Genomic DNA, 22,573 nt, shown 5'->3' with positions numbered 1-22,573 from the left:
TTTCCTGTTAGACCTATGAGTGCAAACATATGGTATCTGTCCTTCTCTGCCTGACTTATTTCACTTAGCATGACACCCTCAAGGTCCATCCACTTTCCTACAAATGGCCATATTTCATTCTTTCTCATTGCCATGTAGTATCTTTCAATGTGCATCTGGTCAAAAGTCACCCAGCTGGCAATGAATATACCTGGATATGTATCCCCAGGTCCCCCTGTTTTCCAAAATGCATTCTCTTTTCCATGAGGAAGGCTTACTTACATGCACTATACTATTTATGAACCTAGCGATAAGAGAGGTGGTGCATTTTGGAAGACTAGGACAATTCCCATGCAGCTCCAACTTCTCTGTTTCTATTATTTTGCCTGCGTTCAGCCTTCTTCCTCAATTCAGAGAAAGAGCAAACTTTGCAGGGCTTGAGAGTAAAATAAAAAGTCCAAATTAGAACACAAACACCAGTGCATGCCTAACAAACATTTTCCTCAAAGGTCTTTTTCTGTAGCATTCATCCTTAGGGGAAGAATATTCCAGACTGTATCTCCCTCACCTTCTGCCTGCCATGTCAAACTTGGCAGTCTCCATACGGTTTCAGTATAATTCAGAAACATTTACGCTTGCTCTGTTCCACATAGATTCAAGTGTTGAATGCTCTGAACGTTTTCAGACAGATGTTATCAGACATTTTCTTGACACAGTTTCTAAGTATATTTGCATAGGACAACCATTGCCACTGAAAATGAGATGCAGTTAACAAAAAACAAAGTTGTGTGTGTTGTTGAGATCTGGCAATATACCTGTATTTAGGAAAGGTTTTTCCTTTACTATACTAAAAGTACTTCCATTCCAACAGCATTTTTGCATTTAATCTGATGCATGTGTGTATTTGTACACATTTGCATTTGCATACACACGCACACAAACACATACATTTACAGTTGGCACTTGAACAACATGGGTTTAAACTGTGCAGATCCACTTATAAGTGGATTTTTCAATAAATACAGTACAGTATTATAAATGTGTTTTCTCTTATGATTTTCTTAAGAACACTTTCTTTTCTTGTAAGAATACAGTATGTAATATGCATAGCACATAAAATATGTGTTCATCAACTGCTTATATTATTGGTATGGATTCCTATCAACAATAGGCTGTTAGTAGTTAAGTTTGGGGCAGTCAGAAGTTATACATGGATTTTTGACTGCATTGTTTAAGGGTCAGTATATATGTATTTCAGGTATAAGGTTAAATATATATATGCATACACACACACACACACACACACACACACACACACACATTTCCCCCTCTGTTGCCATTACCAATTTTTCTCTAAATGGCATAATATCTCCTTCTTAATTCTAACAAGGGAACTGGGGTTAATCTTCTACTTTTGTTTAATATTTAAAGAGTCACAAGGACTATAATTCTCACTCTAATAAAAATTTTTTTTGGATGAGTTTTAAAAAGTTATTTTTTAAAGTCATTAAAATTGGAAGATGCAAAGAATTTTAAAAGAACTAAATTTGAAAAAAAAAAAGGAATACTTCCTATAAAAAGACAAACTATTGGTTACTTTTATGCCTGGGTAGAGTGGACAGAGGATAAAATCTACAGACAAAGGGCAATCCATTGCTAAGAAGAAACCACCCAAACTTCTAAGAGAACGTGCAGGATGGCAAAATGGGTTTGATTGCAAAAATCCCCAGAAGGGATAATCCATAGATAAGAAGAACCCACTCAGATTTCTAAAGGAGCATGTGGGATGGCAATATAGTTTCTATTTCAAAAATCCCCAGAAGCAAAATGCATCTTCAGCTATCAACCATTCTCTCCCATAAGGGTTCCAAATATATGGAAACATACTCAATGCTGAAGTTAAAACAAGAAGTCAGGTAACAGTCTCCTCAAGTGCCTAATGCTCTCCTCTGAGGAGTTGGGGAACTCACCAGCAGCCCAAAGAGTTGCCTGTAAAGCATACAAAGATCTGGAGACTTTACAGTCCTTAGACCCCAAGTTCTTCTGTAAAGTCAAGTCTTGATCTCACCCTCAAAACATTTGAAGCCAGGAGTGGATTAAATGAGGGTAAGATCAAGACTCTCTCCCCACAAGGCAATAATTAAATTGGAAAATAATTGAAACAAAAAATACAGTCAAGTAGCTCAACAGCAGATAGGAGCCAGCAGAAGGAAAAATAAATAAACACTAAACGTGAAGACAGATAAATAGAGACTGTCCACTCTGAAGAACAGAAAGGAAAAAAAAACTCACAAAAATAAACAGAGCTGTGGAGACCAGTGGGAAACCATTAAGCATACTAGTGGGGTACAATATGTGTCCCAGTAAGAGAAGAGAAAGAAAGGGGCAGAAAAACTGTCTCAGGAATAAAAGCTGAGAAGTTCTTCAATTTGAAGAAAAAACGTTATATATACAAGAAGTACAGTGTCTTACACCATACTCAAAAATTAACTCAAAATGGATTAGTCTTGAACATAAGTCCTTTAACCATAAAACTCCTAGAAGAAAACGTAAGTCGTAAGTTCCTTGACATAAGTCTTAGTGATGATTTTTTGAATCTGATATCAAAAGTAAGGGCAACAAAAGTAAAAATAAATGACTGAGACTACATCAGACTAAAAATCTTCACAGAAAAGGAAACCATCAACGAAATGAAATGCAATCTACTGAATGAGAGAATATTTTTGCAAATCATAGATAAGGGACTCAAATCCAAAACAAAGAACTCCTACAACTTAATAGCATAAAAACTTGAAACATTTTGACTAAAAAAATTGGCAGAATATGTGTACAGACACTTTACAAAGGAAGATCTATAGGTGCCAACAAATACACGAAAAGATGCTTAACATTACGCATCATCAGGGAAATGCAAATCAAAACCACAGTGAGGTATCACCTCACATCTGTTAGAATGCCCATCATCAAAAAGACTAGAAATAACAAGTGTTGGTGAAGATGTGGAGAAAGGGGGACCCTCGTGTGCTGTTGGTAGCAGCCAACTATGGCACTATTGGTGCAGCCACTATGGAAAACAGTACAGAAATTTGTCAAAAAATTAAAAATAGAACTATCATATGATCCAGCAATTCCACTTCTGGGTATTTATCAGACATAAACAAAACCACTAATTTGAAAAGCTATATTCACTCCCTCTCTTCCATGTGGAATGTAAAAAAATGTATATACAAATATAGATAACTAAGCATATACAGAGAATAGATTGGTGGTTGCCAGAGTGAAGGAATGGGGGATGGGAGAAATGGGTGACCGGTTTTTGTTTTGTTTTGTTTAAACAAATTGAACTAAAAAAATCCGTAAAGGTGAGAAGAAGGAACCTTGGAATTGATAAGTAAGTTTATGATTTCGATTATGATAGTTTAATGGATGTAGACTTATCTCCAAAGGTATCAAGTTGTGTACACTAAATATGTTCAGTGTTTTGTATGAAAAGAAAACAAATGAGCAAACAGAAGTCAACTTTATTCCTACATACCAACTTTAAAAAATGGAATTTTACTTAAAAATTTTTACAGCCACTTTGGAAGATACTTTAGCTATTTTTGAAAAAAATCAACATATAACTTACTATATAATCAACAAAACTACTTCTAATTATTTACCCAAATGAATTGAAAATTTCAGTTCACACAAAAACCTGTACCCGAGTATTCATATACACCTTTATTTGTAGTCAGTAAAAAAATGGAAACAACCCAGTGTCTTTCAACAGATGAATGGGTAAATCAAAGGTAGTATACTTACTCAGTGGAAATCTTCAGCAGTAAAAAAGGTAAGCTGTTGATTTATGTAACAATATTTATTAATCTCCAGTGCCTCTTGCTGAGTGAAAAAAATCAGACCCAAAGGCTACATGTTATATGATTCCATATATATGACATTCTGGAAAAGACAAGACTATGGATATAGAAAACAGGGTTGTAGAGAGAAAGTTGTTGACTAAGAGAGGTATGTTACATTGAAGAGCATGGGAAAGAAAATAACCAAATTAACTTGGGAAAAGAATATCTTTTGGTTTCTGTGAGACCAAAGTTAAAAAGAAAATCTGTACAGCAATACTGTAGTTTAGTTAGTATATTTATTTCTTGCAAGGTGATGTTAGTTTTATAAGCTTTATGTGTTTACTAGCAAGAAACAAATAAGTGAATGCATATAACAATAATTACTGTATTTGCTATATATTTCCTTGCTTTTTTCACTGAGAGGACCTATGAGCAATCTCTGTTGAATGAGTATATTATTGTCTAATCTTGGTTTCTGAATGCAATTTCCAGTAAAAGGAACCTGGACTCGTTGGAGACCTGGTTGATTCCAGGACTGTGGCAAGGAAAATACAAGATAGGCTGGAACATCTTGTGATGCCAAAAAATAAAGAAGTACTTGAAGCATGGGCACAGGTCAAAAGTGCATAGAAGCCAACTGGAGGGGCTCAGCACTGGCCAAAGCTGGAACAACTGGTCAACAAAATAAATGATAGTAATGGATTATAACCCATAGAATCAAATAAATATCCATGAGTCCATAGGTGTACATGGATGGATGGATGGATGGGTGGATGGATGGGTGGAAGGAATAATAAATAGAGAAGGGACAGTTATTCTTTCCTAAAGAATTCTAATTAATAGATTTAGAAGAAATGAGCAAAATACAAAGTTATACAAAAATGAGGGAAACACTACAGTAATCATTTTTACAGGCAAGATCCACAAATAGATGCTGAAATTCATGAGTAAAATTTTTATAGAGAAATAGGATATTAGCGTTATCTCCAAGATATGTATTAGTTATAAAGGGAGAAGTAGGCATTTTATAGTGGAGAAACCCAGCAGATACCTCTTTATTCAAGTGGCTAATGTTAGGACAACTAGTAATGAGTCATACCAACATCATGTACCAAGAAGGGCAGACATCATTTACGTGGGATTCTTGCCAAAATTTACATCCCTCAGTCTAATTATGAGAAAACCTCAGACAAATCTAAATTTGATGGAAGTCTAAAATTATTTGAAAGTATAAAAGATCTTTTGGCCCTAACACAAAAAGTTATATAATAAATGAAATGAAAAGATAATAAAATGAAAAAAGCGTTTTCCATGATAGAATTTATAATGCCATTACTTTATATGTCTATATACACACACACATACATACATATGGTATATCCAAACAATGGAATATTATTCAGCACTAAAAAGAAATGAGCTATCAAACCATGATAAGACCCGAAGGGAACTTACATGTGAATTACTAAGGGAAAGATGCCAATCTGGAAAAGCCACATATTGTATAATTCCAATTGTATGACATTGTGGAAAGCAAAACCATAGAAACAGTAAAAGAAGAAATTATGGTTGTCAGGGTAGGACGAAGGGAGGGTGGAGTAGGCAGATCATAGAGGATATTTTAGGTAATGAAACCACTCTGTATGGCACTACTTTAGTGGATGAATATCACCATACATTTGTCCAAATCCATAGAATGCACAACAGCAAAGTGAATCCTAACATAAAATATGGACTTTGGTGATAAGGGTGTATTAGTGCAGGTTCATCAGTTGCAACAAATATTTCACCCTGGTGGGGATATTGACACTGGGAGAAGCTAGGCATATGTGTGAGTCTCTACTTTCTGCTCAGTTTTGTGAACCTAAGACTCCTCTAAAAAACAATGTCTGTTATTTAAAAAATATATAGATATGCATGTGTGGGTATGCATTTCTTTACATAGTATATATATATATTATGTTTATATTTACATTAATATACGCATATAAAAACAAAGTAACACTTGTTTTTCTGGCTGAGAGAGGGGTAGATAAAGGGATTGTACGCTTTCTACTTTATATATTTCCTATTTTTCTGTCATGGTTTTATTTCCATAATGAGGATATATTCCCTTTGAACAAAACAATAAAAGCACTCAAACTTTTTGAGAAAAGATTTTTTGAAAGATAGGTGTATGAAAGCCAAGTTTAGAAATTAAATTTACTTTATCCATCATCCATTAAATACACGACTGATCTCCTGAACTAATGCCCCGGTCAACTTACTACATTCCAATTTATAACCGTGTTTGACTGGAAACATGAACAAATAAGGAAGGTATAAAATATTTAAAGCCCATGGAGCACTTAAGACAGTCAACATGATCTATTTTGCACGCACAGCCTTATGGTATGGCTTTTAGGTCAGAATGGCCCATTTATGTTCGCTGCAGCTTACAGTGCTGCTTTCTTATATACATTTAGTTCTATCATAAAAGTAACAATAAACTTTTGATATGTATTAAAGTTCCTTTTCTTTTCCATCCTTCAGGTCATGTGCAAATGATTTGTAGTGATAGATTATGTTCTCTGCAGGAGTAATTTTTAAGTATTAAGAACACCTAGAAAATACATTTATAGTTTAAGCGAAAAACTTACTTCACATTACCCACCGCCTCTAAGCCCATTTAATTCTCGCTGATGCCGTGTCTTGCTGTGTTGTCAGAATGAACTAAACTTGCATTTATCCAGGTGTCTGATGAGCCATATTAAGATTATTCATTTTCTGTGTGGACCAGGGGTAAAGTTCTCATCGCTGTCGATGCAGTGCTTCCGTGCTGGTGCCGCATATCAGCAATGCATCCACATGCCTTTGAGTGAATCTGAAAAAGGAAATGCGTGGGAATCAGAGTCTCTTAACACGGGATCTCTAGGACATAAAAGTAACATGATTTTAATTTCAGTAGTTATTGCCTTTGGATCTCTGGTAAGTATTGTGCCGGTGTGTTGTTTGCTTGTAGTAATTATAACCTGCTTTGGGTGTCTTTATCTTTCAGTCGTTATTGTTACCTCTCACCCTTCTTCTTCCTCCAGTGCAGTTTGGTAGCTCTCAAAGAACATCGTGGTCTTTCAAATCAAAAACTAAAGCTTTGAAATACTAGGATAACAGAGTAATGTGTACTCAAAGTTTTATTTAATCTGTAAAGTCACTTTCTCAGTGAATCAAATTACTCAAAGTAATATAGTATGGAGGTCCTCAATTTAATGGAAGTTCTTTTGTTTGTTTTTGTTACTGTGATTAATTTGAGCCAGTGATGGTGTTGGTGGTCATTGAAAGCCTTAGATAATTTTCACTACTTATGAAAGAGTAATATAGAGATTAGCAGGGGCACAAAGAAAATGATGTGATTAAGGCAAGTTGCCTTGGGACACCTGGGTGGCTCAGTCGGTTGAGCATCTGACTTCAGCTCACGTCATGATCTCACAGTCCATGGGTTCAAGCCCCACATTGGGCTCTGTGCTGACAGCTCACAGCCTGAGCCTGCAGCCGATTCTGTGTGTCCCTCTCTCTCTGCCCCTCCCCTGCTCATGATCTGTCTCTCTCTGTCTCTCAAAAATAAATCAATGTTAAAAAAAAAAAAGATAAGTTGCCTGGATAACTTCATTAAGTCAGAAAGTGTGATTTTAATTAGGGACAAACTTAATCTGCATCCTACAGCACCATACTCCTTCCCATTAGTATGACATACTTTACAAATGTTTAAATTTAAAGTACTTTTCTGTTTTGGGAACTGCTTAAGGATTTGGGTACCATTTGAAGTACCTACATTCCAAACCAGAGGTATTGGTTAGGACGAGAATTTGTGCATATTTTTACTTTCATTTTTGGGTTTCATTTCCTCTGTCTTAGGAAAAGGGCCAGAAAGAGTAAATATTGTAGGTTTTGTAGCATTTTAGTTTTTGTCTCCACGACTCATCTCTGCCATTTGTAGCGCAAAAGCAGCCATGGACAATACATAAACAAATGGTTTTGGTTGCATTCCAATAAAGCTTTATTGACAAAAACAGGAAGTGGGCTTGATTTAGCCCATAGATCACCAGTTTGTAAATTAATACATTCCTGATAAAGGTCAGCTAAATCAAAATTTGTGCCATTCAGAGCAAAAGTTATATTTTTAGGGACACTCATGGCAAAAAGTGAAAACTGAAGAAATCTATAAACTACACACACACACATACACACACACACACACACATTATAAAGTTTTTGAAGTCACATAAAATTCAAACTGGCTGAATGATAGTACTAAATCAATTAAGATATTCAGAAGTTTGACATTAGAAATGCACACATTAGGAATGGTCTGGTCTGACATATGTATATTACATATAAATAATTAGGGGCCCAGAGATGGTGTGACCTGCCCAGAGCTAACAGGTACCAAGCTAAAATTCAAGAATTCTGTCCTGCTCTTGTTCTTTTTATATATCATCATATTACCATTTAAATATTAAACCAATAGCTTTAGCATATTGTAATATCTATACTTTCTGGCCTATATCTAGGAAAATATAAATTATATTAGAAAGTGTGCACAAATGAATTAACAAAGCCCTTTTGTGACTTAACTAATTCTGGCACTTTCCCTTTCACACGTCTTTTCTCCAAGGACATGAAAAATACAACTCTTTGAAGATTAAATATAATTATTAAAGAGAACTGTCATTGAAGGTTAAGTATAGTGACTAAAGAGAACAAATGACAATCCCAGTGTAAGCAAAGAATCTTGCCTTTTAGGTAATGATTGTGTACAAAGGCAAAGAAATACAGAAGAAAATTTAATCCTGTTGAATAAAGTAAAGCCAATACACACTGACTATATACACACCGTAGTAATGCATGATTATGAAATAAGGAAAAGGAAAGGCCTGCTAACGTGGTACAGGAGTTAGCAACAATATTGGGGCTACATTCAGTTTAATCTTGAAATCCAGGAGCCTAAATTAAGCAGCTGCTGGAACGTGAGGAGAGCAGAGGTAGCACTTGTCAGTTTAGGTGAAAACCCCTATCGTCTCCAGTGTGTGGAGCGTGCACCGTGGGCCCTACTCACACAGGGCACCCTGGACTGAAGAAGAAAAGTTCTTTTCTTTCTCTTCTTTTCTGCCTCTGTCAATGAACTCCATGAATTCTAAAGGGGAAATCAGTGTTCCAAATGCAGCAAATGCTTACTAAGTGTTCCTTGACTTTTATATAAAATTTTGTGGGGAACTAGACCTGAGAGAAAATGCTTAGCCCGTTTCTATGCAATTACTAATAGTATGGCGACATCAAGCTTCCCCGTCTTCAAGCTCTTCCTACAATGGGCCATTAACATTTCTCCAACTAAGAGAGGGGTCCTAGGTTCCCTACCAGAGGATCTGAGTGGGCCTCTGACTATGGCAGAAATGACACCAGTGACTCCCAGGCTAGGTCATAAAAAACAAACACACAAAAAACCTACAACTCCTTCCCCCTCCTATCTGATATCTACATTACAAAACTCGACCTTCTGTCCCACCAGGTTGGTAGGGCCATTTTTCTACGTTTGTCATCTTCCTCTACTGGGATTGACACGGCGCTCGCAGGCAAGGAGCAGAGTCAATGCAGCACTTACCTCCAGTTTCCATCTCTACGAATCATAGTCCTTTGCTGCCTGCTGCCCAATGCTGACAATAGTTGCTTCATATATTAAGCAGAGTTTGATAGTTGTTTAGGGTAGGAAGGTAGGTCTGATCCCAATTACTCTGTCCCCCAAAATAAAGGCCTGCTTTTCTACTGTGTATAGACAAAATATGTTTATGTTGTATTCTTGCTAGAAAGTAGAGCTTGGTACATTGTTGGTGAATTTACTAAGTTAGCAATGTACTTAAGTTTGCATTTTTGTAGACACTGAACAATTTCTACCTCTAATTAATATATCACTGCTTATCTCTGTCAGGATTTCATGCATATCAGGCTGAACTGAACACAAAAACAAAAACAAACAAACTTCTGTGGCTCAGCTCCTTCTCACTGAGTAAAAGAGAAGAAAATTGGGTTCTAACTGACTCCATCCTTGGAAAGATAGTTGGTCTTTTATAGAGTCCTAATCTCCTCTGTCATCACTGATCTCCACTGCAGGAAACCCAGGGGTTCAGTCTGGGCCTGGCGGTTGCACTGATTCTGATCCTTGAGACGGGGCATGATTTCAGGCCAGATCGGGTTTTTCCCTTCCAGGCATTATTTCATTGATTCAGTAAATATTTACTACTTGCCATGCGCCAGGGTTTTGGCAGTGAACATCAGCTTACATTCTTTTAGAGAGGCACCAAAACATTAAGTAAATATATATTTGATTAAATATATAACCATAAGTACTATGGAGGAAATAACTCTAAGTAAAAGAATAGATTCTAATGTTGAGCATTCCAAAAAAACAGGAAGCAGAAGTTGCCAAGTTTTTTGGTCCATTTTCTTTTTTGGTCCAAGCAGTCACAGGCCTGACCCGATTCAAGAGGAAAGAGGAATAGATTCTACCTCCCGATGGGGAGTGGCCAGCGCACAGGCAGAAGAGCAGATGGGATTAAGCCACCATTGGAAACTACAGTTTACATGCCTGAATATGCAAATCAACTCTTGCCACATGGTGACAAATATATTTGAGAATTATCTATCATAAGACTATCCAACAGTGAAAACAAAAGTTGAAAAAAATATCAGGCTGTCATTCACATTTGTAATGCATGAAAATATTTTAACACACTGATTTCATCATTTAAAGAGAATTTTTGGCTTTTAAAAGATACCTTAAATAACCATTGTACCCATTTGGAAAACATTTAAACAGATAAAATGCAGTATATTCAGGGTTCAATGAGAAGTTATTACTCTGAAGCTTTTATTTATTTTTTAAATAAGTTTTTATTTCTTTATTTTGATACAGAGACAGCACAGGTGGCGAGGAACAGAGAGAGAGAGAGAGAGAATCCCAAACAGGCCCTGCACTGCCAGTTGGGGCTCAAACTGTGAATCGGGGCTCAAACTCACAAACGATAAGATGGTGACCTGAACCAAAGCCAAGAATCTGATGCTTAACTGACTGAGCCATGCAGGCACCTCCCCCCCAGCCTTTAATTTTTAAAATATTTTAGGGGCGCCTGCATGGCTCAGTCTGTTAAGTGTATAATTTCAGCTCAGGTCATGATCTTGCAGTTCATGGATTCGAGCCCCACATCAGGTTCTGTGCTGACAGCTCAGAGCCTGGAGTCTATTTCAGATTATGTGTCTCCCTCTCTCTCTGCCCCTCCCCCATTTGTGTTCTGTCACTCTCTGTCTTGAAAATAAATAAACTAAAAAAAAATGTTTTAAATATTTTATTTCAAGTCAATAGCATTAAATATCCATATTTACAATATTTTACTAAATTGCCACTATCGTTTTGTTAAATGATTATATTTATTTCACAATTCTCTGTCATGATATGTAATTACAATAATTTAAACTCTCTATAAAGATATAATTTAGCAAATTATCCTGGCTATTTAAATGCATGCTAATCAGTACCAGATTACTTAAGTAAAACAAGAAAATTAATGCAAGGAATAGAAAATAAACAAACTTCTGGAGAAGGATAATTTCAGGGACTAATTACATCTCCAACAATAAATCTTAAGTGCATACTAGTATAAAAACCTATTTATTTGTATTCAGATTTTAGAGGTGGCCAGAATTGGTCCAATATGCATTTTTAATCCTATTCATATTAATATTTGTGTCTTTATATTCAGTTGTTTATTCAGTAACCCATCCATTCTTTCATACATTTGATGATTATTTACTCTTGGTCATAATCGTGTTATGAGTAGTGTATTAGGAATCTCTGGAGAAACAGAACAAATAGATTTATAGTATGAATTATAAATATTATTATGTAATATATATTGTAATATGTAATCATATATAATATTGGATAATGCCACATAATATATTGTTATATAATTGTTAATGTTATTAATGTAATATGTAGTATATTTTATAATATATAACATAACAATGCATAAATATATATTACATATTTTACAATATAGCATACAGCATATGTTATGTTATATGTGATATTACATATCACTTTATGTGATAAGTATGTGATATATATGTAATTATATACACGTTACATATACATGTTACATGATATATTATGTATAAAACATATAAACTAATTATCATGAATTGGCTCATGCAGTTATGGAAAATGAGAAGTCCATATTCAGGAGATCCAATGGTGTGAGTGAGCTTCAGACCTAGTTCAAGTCCAAGGGCAAGAGCAAATCAACATCCCACCTGAAAGAGAAAGTCTTCCTTACCTATTCTTTTAGTCTATCAGGCCACCCATGGTTTGGGTGAGGTCTGCCCACATTAGGGAGTATCTGCTTTACTCAGTCCACAGAATCAAAGGTTAATCTCAACCAGAAACACTCACAGGCACACCCAGAAATACTGTTTAGCCAAATTTCTGGGCGCCCTGTGACCCAGCCACCTTGACACTAAAATTAGCCACTACAAGCCATTATGAGTAGAAGAGTCAGAGATTAACCAAAATCCTTTTCTGACCTTGAGATGCTTGTTAGCTAGTTTCCAAAGACGTTATTTACCGAAGTAACAATAATTCAAATTTGAAAGGAATATGGTCATTTTCAAAAGATAAGTCAGGGTTCGTGCGTGGCTCAGTTGGTTAAGCATCAGAATCTGGGTTTTAGGTCAGGTCATGATCTCATGGTTTCATGAATTTGAGCCCTGCTTCAGGCTCTGTGCTTACGATGTGGAGCCTGCTTGTGGTTCTCTCTTCCCCTCGCTCTCTGCCCCTCCTCAGCTCATGCTATCTCTGTCTTTCCCAATAATAAAAGCCTTAAATAAGTAACAGATAAGTCAGATCACGTCATGATCAGATTATGACTTCACTATTTAAAACTTAACTGGGGCTTTCCAATATATTTACATTAACATCTAAATTCCTAACTTTGGCATAGACAACCTTCCATGGCTTTCTTACTGCAGCACCTTTCCTGTGTCCACGACAGTCAGGAAAAACTTATTTATTCCCGAAGATGCCAAACTCCCTCTTCTTGGGGCCTTTGCCTGTGCTTTTTCCTTCCTTCTTCCTGGAGGGCTTGTTCTTGCTTCCCTGTTCCAAAGCCCCCACTGGTCAGAGATTGAGGCTGCATGTATGTATGTTTGTATGTATGTATATCTATCTATCTGTCTATATATATATATACACACACACACACATAGTATAGACACACACACATCTATATATCAGAAATGTACATCACAGAGAGATCATATTTTTCATAGGAGTATAATTGAGGCAGTTATGACCAAGAATTTCACAGCAAATAAATCATAGGCATGACCAAAAAAATGTTATGAAAGCGAGGATCTATCCACTGTAAATTCCTGTAAACATTTTAATATATACCAGGATACTACAAAGTTGCAATTCCCTGTTGAAACAATGTATAAGTTAAGTACATGATATAAAAATACAATTTGTCTCTGTAATAAATTTGATCCAAACTCCAACAGGAAGCTAAAATCAACCTTTAAATATCTACCTGTTTTCATTGCTTTAAGTTTATAAGAGTTTGGCAAAAACAATCTGGAATGTCCAGATCTCTGTGAAAAGCTGCTGATGGCGGCTGGTACTTAGGTGTTTATTTTCAGTATCTTTCATGACATCAGTAAAATATAGTGAAGATTCTCCAATGTTGTGGTTCTCCCATTCAGATGTGTTTTTAAAACCAAACTAAGTGAACATTTTCCTTTTCATACATGCCTACATAATTGATTTACTCAAAATCACAAGTACAACTACTGAGTATTTGACTAGAGTATTGATTTACTCATGCCTGGTATGTGACTTCAGAAAAATTCTTGTATTTGTACCTTATTATACACTGACTTTTTCTTACCATTTGAGATAGCCTCTAACAGTGAAACTAAATGAATAAATACAGATTAGAAATGAAGATCATTAAAAAAGAAAAGTCATATCCTAACTGGAAGAGATGAGGGGGCTGGTGCAGATTTAGGGAGGAGGTTTTGCTTAAGACCGTGCTTTTCTGGTTTAAACATAGTGGTTGATTCAGACAGCAAGGAGCTCCTCTCTCGTGTGCCAAACCTAACCGGTTGGCAGAGGCCACTGCACTGGGATAAGATGTTCTTGAGGCCATTTATGGGCTCATCTAGGCAGAATGCCCAGATCTCTGGGTGAGGTCTGCCAAAGTTGAGGTACTGGGAAGGCACAGGAGATAGGCCATGCGTGGGCCATTTCTGGACAAGATTATGGTTGTCCCTAACTCTTTTAAGTGTCCTCAATGTTTTTGCATAACTTCTCACTAGGCAGCAACAAACTCTTTGCAAATAATGAAAAATTATCTGATATGCATATTCATCGACATCATTGGTTTGAATTTTTTTGGTAAATGGATTCACCTCAATTCCTTTTTATGATGTCTTGGAAATTCCATGCATGGTTCCTGGCCTTATTCAGCTGAGTGTCTGGTTGGCGAGAAGAGCCTTGATCATGTAATTATACAAATTACCTGGTGACCGCTGTTGAGAGGGGTTCTATCAAGGAAGAGCCTGGTGCTCAGTGAGGCCTGGCTGGACTGTGCCGGCAGGTCTGCTGATGGCTGCCGCGCTTCACGCCCCGAACTGGAGGGCACACGACTTGCTTTCTCGTGTGTTTTTACAGAATGTTTACTCATTAGCAGATTTCAAACCCCCATTATCTTATCAGACCTCTACTCTATTGAAATACTGTGCAGTCCTGTTTTATTGATTGCATCCTGCTGGCAGAAGCAGTCTGCGCACATGCATTATTCTCAACCACTGTCGCTTTAATACTCTGAAGCTTATAGTGAAAATAATGTACTGCCACCTCCCCGGGGCCGTTTAGACTGCTAACAGTCAGAGCTGCCAATTTGGAAGTGTACAGGAGCTACATAACACTTTTCCAGAACTAAGTTGATAAATCGGTCAAGATGCTGAGAGAGGGGCGCCTGGCTGGTTCCGTCGGTTAAGCGTCCAACTTCGGCTCAGGTCATGATCTCACGGTTCGTGGGTTCAAGCCCCACGTCAGGCTCTGTGCTGACAGCTAGCTCAGAGCCTGGAGTCTGCTTCAGATTCTGTATCTCCCTCTCTCTCTGACCCTCCCCTGCTTTCACTGTCTCTCTCTCTCTCAAAAACTTAAAAAAAAAAAAAAAAGATCCTGAGAGACTAAGTTTCAAAAAAAATATCACTGATCTTACTTTTGTTTGCAATGATAGCAAATGGGAACTGTTCTTAGAAAATGAAAAGTTCTTCTCTCTTTGCTGGATGAGGTTTTGCTAACATGTTGCTTTATCACAGTATTGGAATCCTGCATCCTTCAGCTGACTGAGATACAGGATTCCACACATGAACTGAGAGATTTGTGTAGATAGAGAAGTATTGTGTGACAGAGAAAATAGTGGTAGCTCCAAGGTTTTTTAAATGAAGTTATTCAGTATTTTATATTAGCAAGGAAGTAATCTTTTTAAAAACAGAAATTCTTTTTTATGTTTATTTATTTAGCTTGAGAGAGAGAGACAGAGAGAGAGAGAGAGAGAGAGTGAGCGAGCATGAGCAGGGAAGAGGCAGAGAGGGAGGAAGAGAGAGAATCCCAAGCAGGCTTTGCACTGTGAACACAGAGCCTGATGTAAGGCTTGATCCTGCAAACTGTGAGATCATGACCTGAACCGAAATTAAGAGTTGGAATGAGCCACCCAGATGTCCCTAAAAAATAGAAACTTTTAAGAAATCATTTTACATACATTGTTCTCTTGTTTTAAATTTTTCTTTAAAAAAAGCTCTAAATTCTGTACATCTTACATAATTACTTTTTAGCTGCCAGATAGTATTCCATTTAATTGTTAAAACATTTTTAAAATTTATATTGGCCTTATTGCATGATGATTAGCTTGTTTACAATTTTTCTCCTCTTACATGCAATGCTGTGGTTAAATTCCTATGCAGATACTGTATACCACTAGTTTCTCTAAGCAGACACCATGAAAGAACCACAAAAAAAAATTGCAAAAGAATGGACATGGTAGGATGCAATTGACATAAATTTTTATAACACAAAATTTTTTATGGATAGAATTTTTCATTGAAGAGAGTCACAAAACTCCATTCAATTGATTATTCTAGCTTCAGGATGGCAGTCACCTTTTGGAGGTACAGAGGTAAGGTTTAGCAGTATCTTTGCCATTTCTTCTTTAATCAAAAACAAACAATAAATTGATAACATTTGTTTAGACCTGTGAGGGTTAGTTATATAGATGTCTTTTTTTAAATTATTTCCCATATTTCATAGTTTAGAAAATAATCTTAAATTCTATGAACATTTAGGATACTGTTTAATCCAGAAAGTCCAAATGTATTCAAAGTACATGAGGATGTATTACATTTACATATTTAATTGCATCACTTGAAAGAAGTTAGCTATAAATAATAATTTTTAAAAAATAGCCATGAAAAAAAGATCTATAACAGTGGGGTTCACATGATTAAGAAACTAAGCAGTGATGTGTTGAAAAATATTCCCCCCCCCAAATTTTTGCCCATCTAGAGCCACAGAATGTGATCTCATTTGGAAATTGGATCTCTGAAGCTGTAAATAGGTTAAAATATAGTCATATTGGATTAAGTTGGATCCTAAATCTGATTACCAGTGTTCCAATAAGAGGAGAGGACATGAAGACACACACACACACACACACACACATGACCATTGGAAGACAGAGGAAGATAGAGGCAGAAATTGGAGGAAGTCAAAGAACCCCCTGGATTGCTAACAGCCACCAGAAAACCAGAAAGTAAGAGAGAAAGAAAGATCCTGTGTCTCTGGAGGACCAGGGCCCTGCCCACACGTGTGCAGTGGAGTGCCAGCCTCCAGAACCGTGGAGAGCACGTTTTCCTTGTTTGAAGCCGCCTCTTTTGTGTCTCTGTTACAACAGGCACAGGCAATCAATGAAAATACTTTTCATTTCAATTCTCTGATGGTTGGAGCAAGGACTGGAGCAGCACCCAGGAATCCCCATGATCAGGAAACAGCCCCGCATGTCATGTCAACAGCAACCTATCTCATTTCTAGGACTAGCTGGACTAGGTAATAGGCAGCATTCAACTTAGGTGAGGAGGAAGCTGTAGGTGTCTTTAGCTCCACAGAAAATCAGAAATGAGCCAGAGGTAAGAGACAAAGAAAATCCGAGCAGATCTGGCAAGAAACATGTGGCCGTTCCAGAAGATATATCGTAGAGTGAAATGCTGATTCAGTTCGGGTGGAGTTGGCTGACATGGGTTTGAAATTTTGGGGGGATTCAGTTTCTTCACCTGGAATATATTCTCATGGATATTAAAGGAAATAACATTTAAAGATTTAAAGATCTTGGCACCATAACACAAGTTAGACGACTCCTCAACCTTAGGATGAATAAAATTGGAGAGCAGATGGACCAATACAGAGACTATTTGAAGCTCAGTCTCAGAGGGTAGGATGGTTAATTTTAGCTAAGTGTCAACTTGGTCAGGCCCCAGTACCCAGGTCAAACATTAATGTAGATGTTTCTGTAAAGGTATTTTACTCTTCATATTGGGGGTGGGCCTCATCCAATCAGCTGACTGTCTGAATAGAAAAAGATTGACTCCACTAGAAGAGGGAATTCTGCCTTCAGACGGCCTTCAGATTCAAGCTGCAACATCAGCTCTTGCCTGGGTCTCCAGCTTGCTGGTCTACACTGCAGATTTTAGACTTGCTAGGCTTTACAGTTGCATGATCTAATTCCTTAAAAGTAAATCTCTCATCTCTGTCTCTCTGCGTTTCTCTGTGTGTGTGTGTGTGTGTGTGTGTGTGTGTGTGTGTGTGTGTGTCTTTCAGTATGGATATGGATGTAGGTATAAATCTCTTTGTTGGTTCTGTTTCTCTGGAGTACTCTAATACAGAAGGGATTCAAGAAAAACGTAAAGTCAATTGCTTCTTCTCCAACCAGGGTGGTGTGCAGAACCACTAAGTGGTGTGAGTGCTTGATGGATAACAGATCGGGAAGATAGCTCTCAAGTATTCAAAGGTAATTGTTTGCAGGCGCACTGGTGTCGTCATTTGCTTCAGTTACACAGGTTTCGTGAATGCCTGGCTGTTCAGACCCTGATGTCCTAAACCATGAATCTTGGTTCACATGGTGCCGCCACTAGAGCCACTGCGTTAGCTTTTCCAATGCAGTTATAGAGACGATAGCTTTCTTTGTTGGTATTTGCAATGTAAGACCCTCTTAAGGTTAAAAAAGAAATCCCAGAATAAATCTTGAGGCAATTCATTTTTGAAATTGAATAAAAACCATTTGGGCAGAACTCTCCATCCGGCGATTCACTTGCTAACTGCTGCCCTCTAATTCTTCTGTTGTTCAAATTAAATACCTTGCAGCCATTCAGAAAAAATGAATTGTGTTGCCACGTCTTCCTGTGGCCACAGCCACTAATGAGTTCCTAGCAGGTCTGAATATCTGAGGAGATTTCAGGCAGGACCTCTAATCACATACCGAAGCGCAGCAAGTTGATTCAATGTGATTTGCTCAGCATTTACAATTTCCACACCGTTTAGATTTGGAGCTTATTGATAGAAAACTTCTGTGTTTCACATTCCTGATGGTGGCATCATCATTATCCTTTCAGCTGAATAAAAGGGAAACAAAATTTGGATTTTACTGAAGCAAACAGCTTTACAGAATCTGAGGAGGTCTTCTCTGAGGAAGGTCCATAGCACATAGCACAAAATGTATTCTTCTTGTTACTGATACCTTCAAAGGGGTCAAATCCGAAGAACTTACTGAAAAAGTTTTCCTATTTCCCTTTGACTGTAAAAGAAGGTTTATTATTTTTATATTTACACTGACGTTACGAATTTCAATACCGTTTGAACTTCACAAGTCGATTTCTCTGATCGTTTCCCCCTCCACACCCAGTTTTCCCGTATGTACATTACAGGACATTTAAATAAGACATTTTGGATTTTTTTTTCCAAATTATTTTCATCCTTTACAACTGGACTCAGTTTTTCTTTCTTTTCTGAACCCTTTCTGGACTTGCCACTATTGTTGTTTTCCCAGCGCCTTTGAACCCCTGTGATAACTAGCCAATGTACCTGTCACTCTTATTTTCAAACAAGTGTAGTATTATATCCTCAGTCAGCCTTATCAGCTTACTGAGAATAGAAATCGTGTCTTCCTGTCTTCTCTTTGTAATGTGCTGTTTTATTTTTCATAGATAAGTAAAACAATCCTATTGTTCTAAAATCCATCTTTTCCTCTGGCATCAGAAAACCTTTTCTAAAAGGCAGTGTCTTTAAACCTTATTTCCCCCAAGTCCTTTAATGATATTTCCTTGGATTCTGCATGTATCACTCAGTTGTCCCTAGGAAAAAAGATGACAAATTGGGATTTAAAATAAAATCCTATTTCATGTCTCTGTGTTATTTAAATCTAGTCGCATTGAATGGTGGAGACAGTAGCCCCAGGGGACTGCTACCTTCTAGAGGAATGAGATCAGGGCATAGTGATCAGGGGGAGAGTTAGTGTCCAGAAGGGATGGTGCGCCTGTCATAGTGGACAAAGCATAAAAGCCAGAGACTCACCAGGAACCGCTTGGTCGAGGAGGGTCTCCTGCAATAGATAGGAAGGAGGGAAACAGGACACAAGAGCCTCGGCCACGTAAGCCACTAGCCAGGCACCCCGCACGCGGGGATTCAGGTCATGGCCCCATTGTAGTAGTTAGTGAATAATCCAGAAGAATGCTGCCTCCTACGAGGGGATGAACCACGACCCCATTCTGTGATGTGGACCAACCCAGAGCATCAAGGCAGCGGGAAACCCCGGAGCCCACTGAAGCACACAAATATGAAGGCTGGTTGACAGCCAAGCAGATGGGGATAAGTGAATACCGGAGAGCAAGGTGGACAATGGAGCACATTCTTAAGCTTGACAATGCTGGATGGCCAGGGGGACGTCATGCCAGAGATGCCAGTACAGCTGGCCGCTCTCCTCTCCCGTCCCCTCCCTGGCAGGTCCCAGCAGTCCCTGCGCCTTCAGGGCACCTCGCTGTCACTACCGCTGTGAGTCCTTGCCAGCCCTCCTGCTGACCCTGAACACGGGAAGTGGGCCCAAACGTCTGCGTGCTTGACTGGAGCTGGGGAAGCATGACACCAATACTTCTCTTCTGGTCAGTGTTGCTTTTTTGCCTGTTTGTTAGACTGTAGAAGTTCAGGAGTATTATGAGGATGAGAACAATCCCACAGAAGTTTCACGTCACTAAAGCCCCTGTTGCTGCCCTCTGTCCAAGGCACACAGTTCACTTTGTGTTGATGTGTGTGATGCCCCCTAGAGTTGCACGTTTGCCTGGGTAAACTCGGGTTGATTTAAATAGAAAATGTCATGCCAGGGCACCTGGGTGGCTCAGTCGGTTAAGCGTTCGGACTTCAGCTCAGGTCATGATCTCACAGTTACTGAGCTGGAGCCCTGCATCGGGCTCTCGCTGTTGTCAGCAAGGAGTCTGCTTCGGATCCTCTGTCCCCCACCTCTCTCTGCCCTTCCCCTGCTCATGCGCTCTCTCTCAGAAATAAATAAAACAGGAAGGGAGGGAGGGAGGGCCGTGCGACAGCGCAGTGCATCTTACTGAAGGGTCGCATCAAGGTGTGGTGAAACCGATGGCTGTGTGGTTTGATGGCGGTCTTCTGCCTCGTGTCTTACTGCGGAGCTTGGGCAGATTATGGGGCCTTAATTTGCTCAACTCTAAATAAGTGCTCAGAAGTGTTCCTGGCGGGTGATAAGCTCTCCATAAACATTTGTTATCATTAACAGTGTAGTTTATAGTTACAAAACTGCCGGTTAGTCCTGCACTAGCACCAACCTAAAGCATTTTGCTGCTCTGTTCCTGGATCAAATGAAAGGCTTAAATTTTTAGAGCCCGTACAGTGATACTTATTCCGTGTGGCTCTTGGGCCACTGAGAAATAGATTTATGAAAACATAGGCAAATATCAAGAGAGTAACTTTTTCTTTAAGGTGGGATTTAGAACAGAGAAGTTGGCACATTTGAAGACTTATGCAGTAGAAGTGAATGACTCCTGTATTTTTATTGTTTAGACATTGTTATGAGCGTACACATTTGTATAGTAGGTGTGTGTGTCTCTAGTAGCTCTAAAAAAATACATGAAATGTGTCCTTCACTTCACCCGTTTTTTTTTTCTTTTTGGTAATTTATATCTTACTTTCTTCTCTTTGTCCCTGTCTCCTTTCACCTCTTTCATAAATAATATATAGCTTTTCTCTGCCATTCTAAAGGGGTCATGGGGACTTTAAAGTGAATTGATACAGCTATAAAGGAGGAGAGGAGAGACCAGGGAATACAATGTAACGTTAGGATGGACAGCTATGTGGTCCGACTGCAAATGCAGAGGTAACTTTGGTTGGGGGTGACAGGAAAGGGCTGAGAACAATCGGAGTAGACTATCACAGATCTCCTGGGCAAAGGGAAAGTTGGTGGGAGAAATTTTCCTGCATAAGGGTGGGGTCTGGAAATAGCTAGTTAAAGTGTTAAGAGTATCAGTCATGTGGGGAAATACATAGAAGCTGAATCAGGTAAGAGCATAGACTCCGTGCCAGGGCTGGAATGAGGGCAAGAATGTGTGCAGAGCCACATGCTCACCCACACCTGTGCACACATGTGTTCACACACATGCACAAGCACACACGTATCTTTCTTTAAATATTTTTAAAATGTGTGGGTTTTTTTTTTTTGAGAAAGAAAGAGGGAGAGCATCGGTGAGGGGCAGAGAGAGAGGGAGACACGGAATCAGAAGCAGGCTCCAGGCTCTGAGCTGTCAGCACAGAGCCCAACATAGGGCTCGAACTCACGAACTGTGAGATCATGACCTGAGCTGAAATCAGACATTCAGACTGAGCCACCCAGGGGCCCCAAGCACATGCATATTTTAAGGGTCCTCTGACCAGGACCATCCACAGCATCTCTGCGCTTCCCTGGCAGTGGAAGATGCTATAAGCCAGGCAGAGAAGGACAGAAACCATATATTTGCACTCATAGGTCTAACAGGAAACATTCAGAATGATCTAGCTTCAAGAAAAACAAGCAGTTAGTAGTGCTTAAGAAGAATTGATTCAGTATCTAATGGATAGTTGATACCTGTCACAACACAGCATTTTATATACTGTTAAGTGAAACTACAATACAATCTAAGTTTATTTTGGGAGTGCTTGCTGTATAATTGGATTTAATGAAATGTTTAGAGGTGCAGTAGGCATGACTTTGAGTAGATAATGAAAGAAAATGCAAAATGCTAATTGATTCATGATGTGGTTTCATCTTAGCTTGGGCAAACCATGCAGTATTTAATGTATAATAGCAGAATATTTACTATTGAAGCTTGAAAAGATGTGAGTTCTTTGTGTGCAATCTTTCAAATGAAAGATTTCAAATGAAATGCATGTGAGAGGGTATTCTTTTACTTAATATTTTTACATTGTAGTACTTGTTTTCCTTGTTGGGGTGTTTGCTTATTTAATACGTTCCATCAAGGACAGAAATTACATGCTGTTTTTCCCCCCCTATAGGAAGTGTGTCTTGGGCTTTTCTTTTATTATTTTCTTTACTTTTTTTTTT

Source organism: Suricata suricatta, chromosome 15 (assembly GCF_006229205.1).
Source record: "Suricata suricatta isolate VVHF042 chromosome 15, meerkat_22Aug2017_6uvM2_HiC, whole genome shotgun sequence".
Taxonomy (NCBI): domain Eukaryota; kingdom Metazoa; phylum Chordata; class Mammalia; order Carnivora; family Herpestidae; genus Suricata; species Suricata suricatta.
This window is presented reverse-complemented; position numbering follows the sequence as displayed.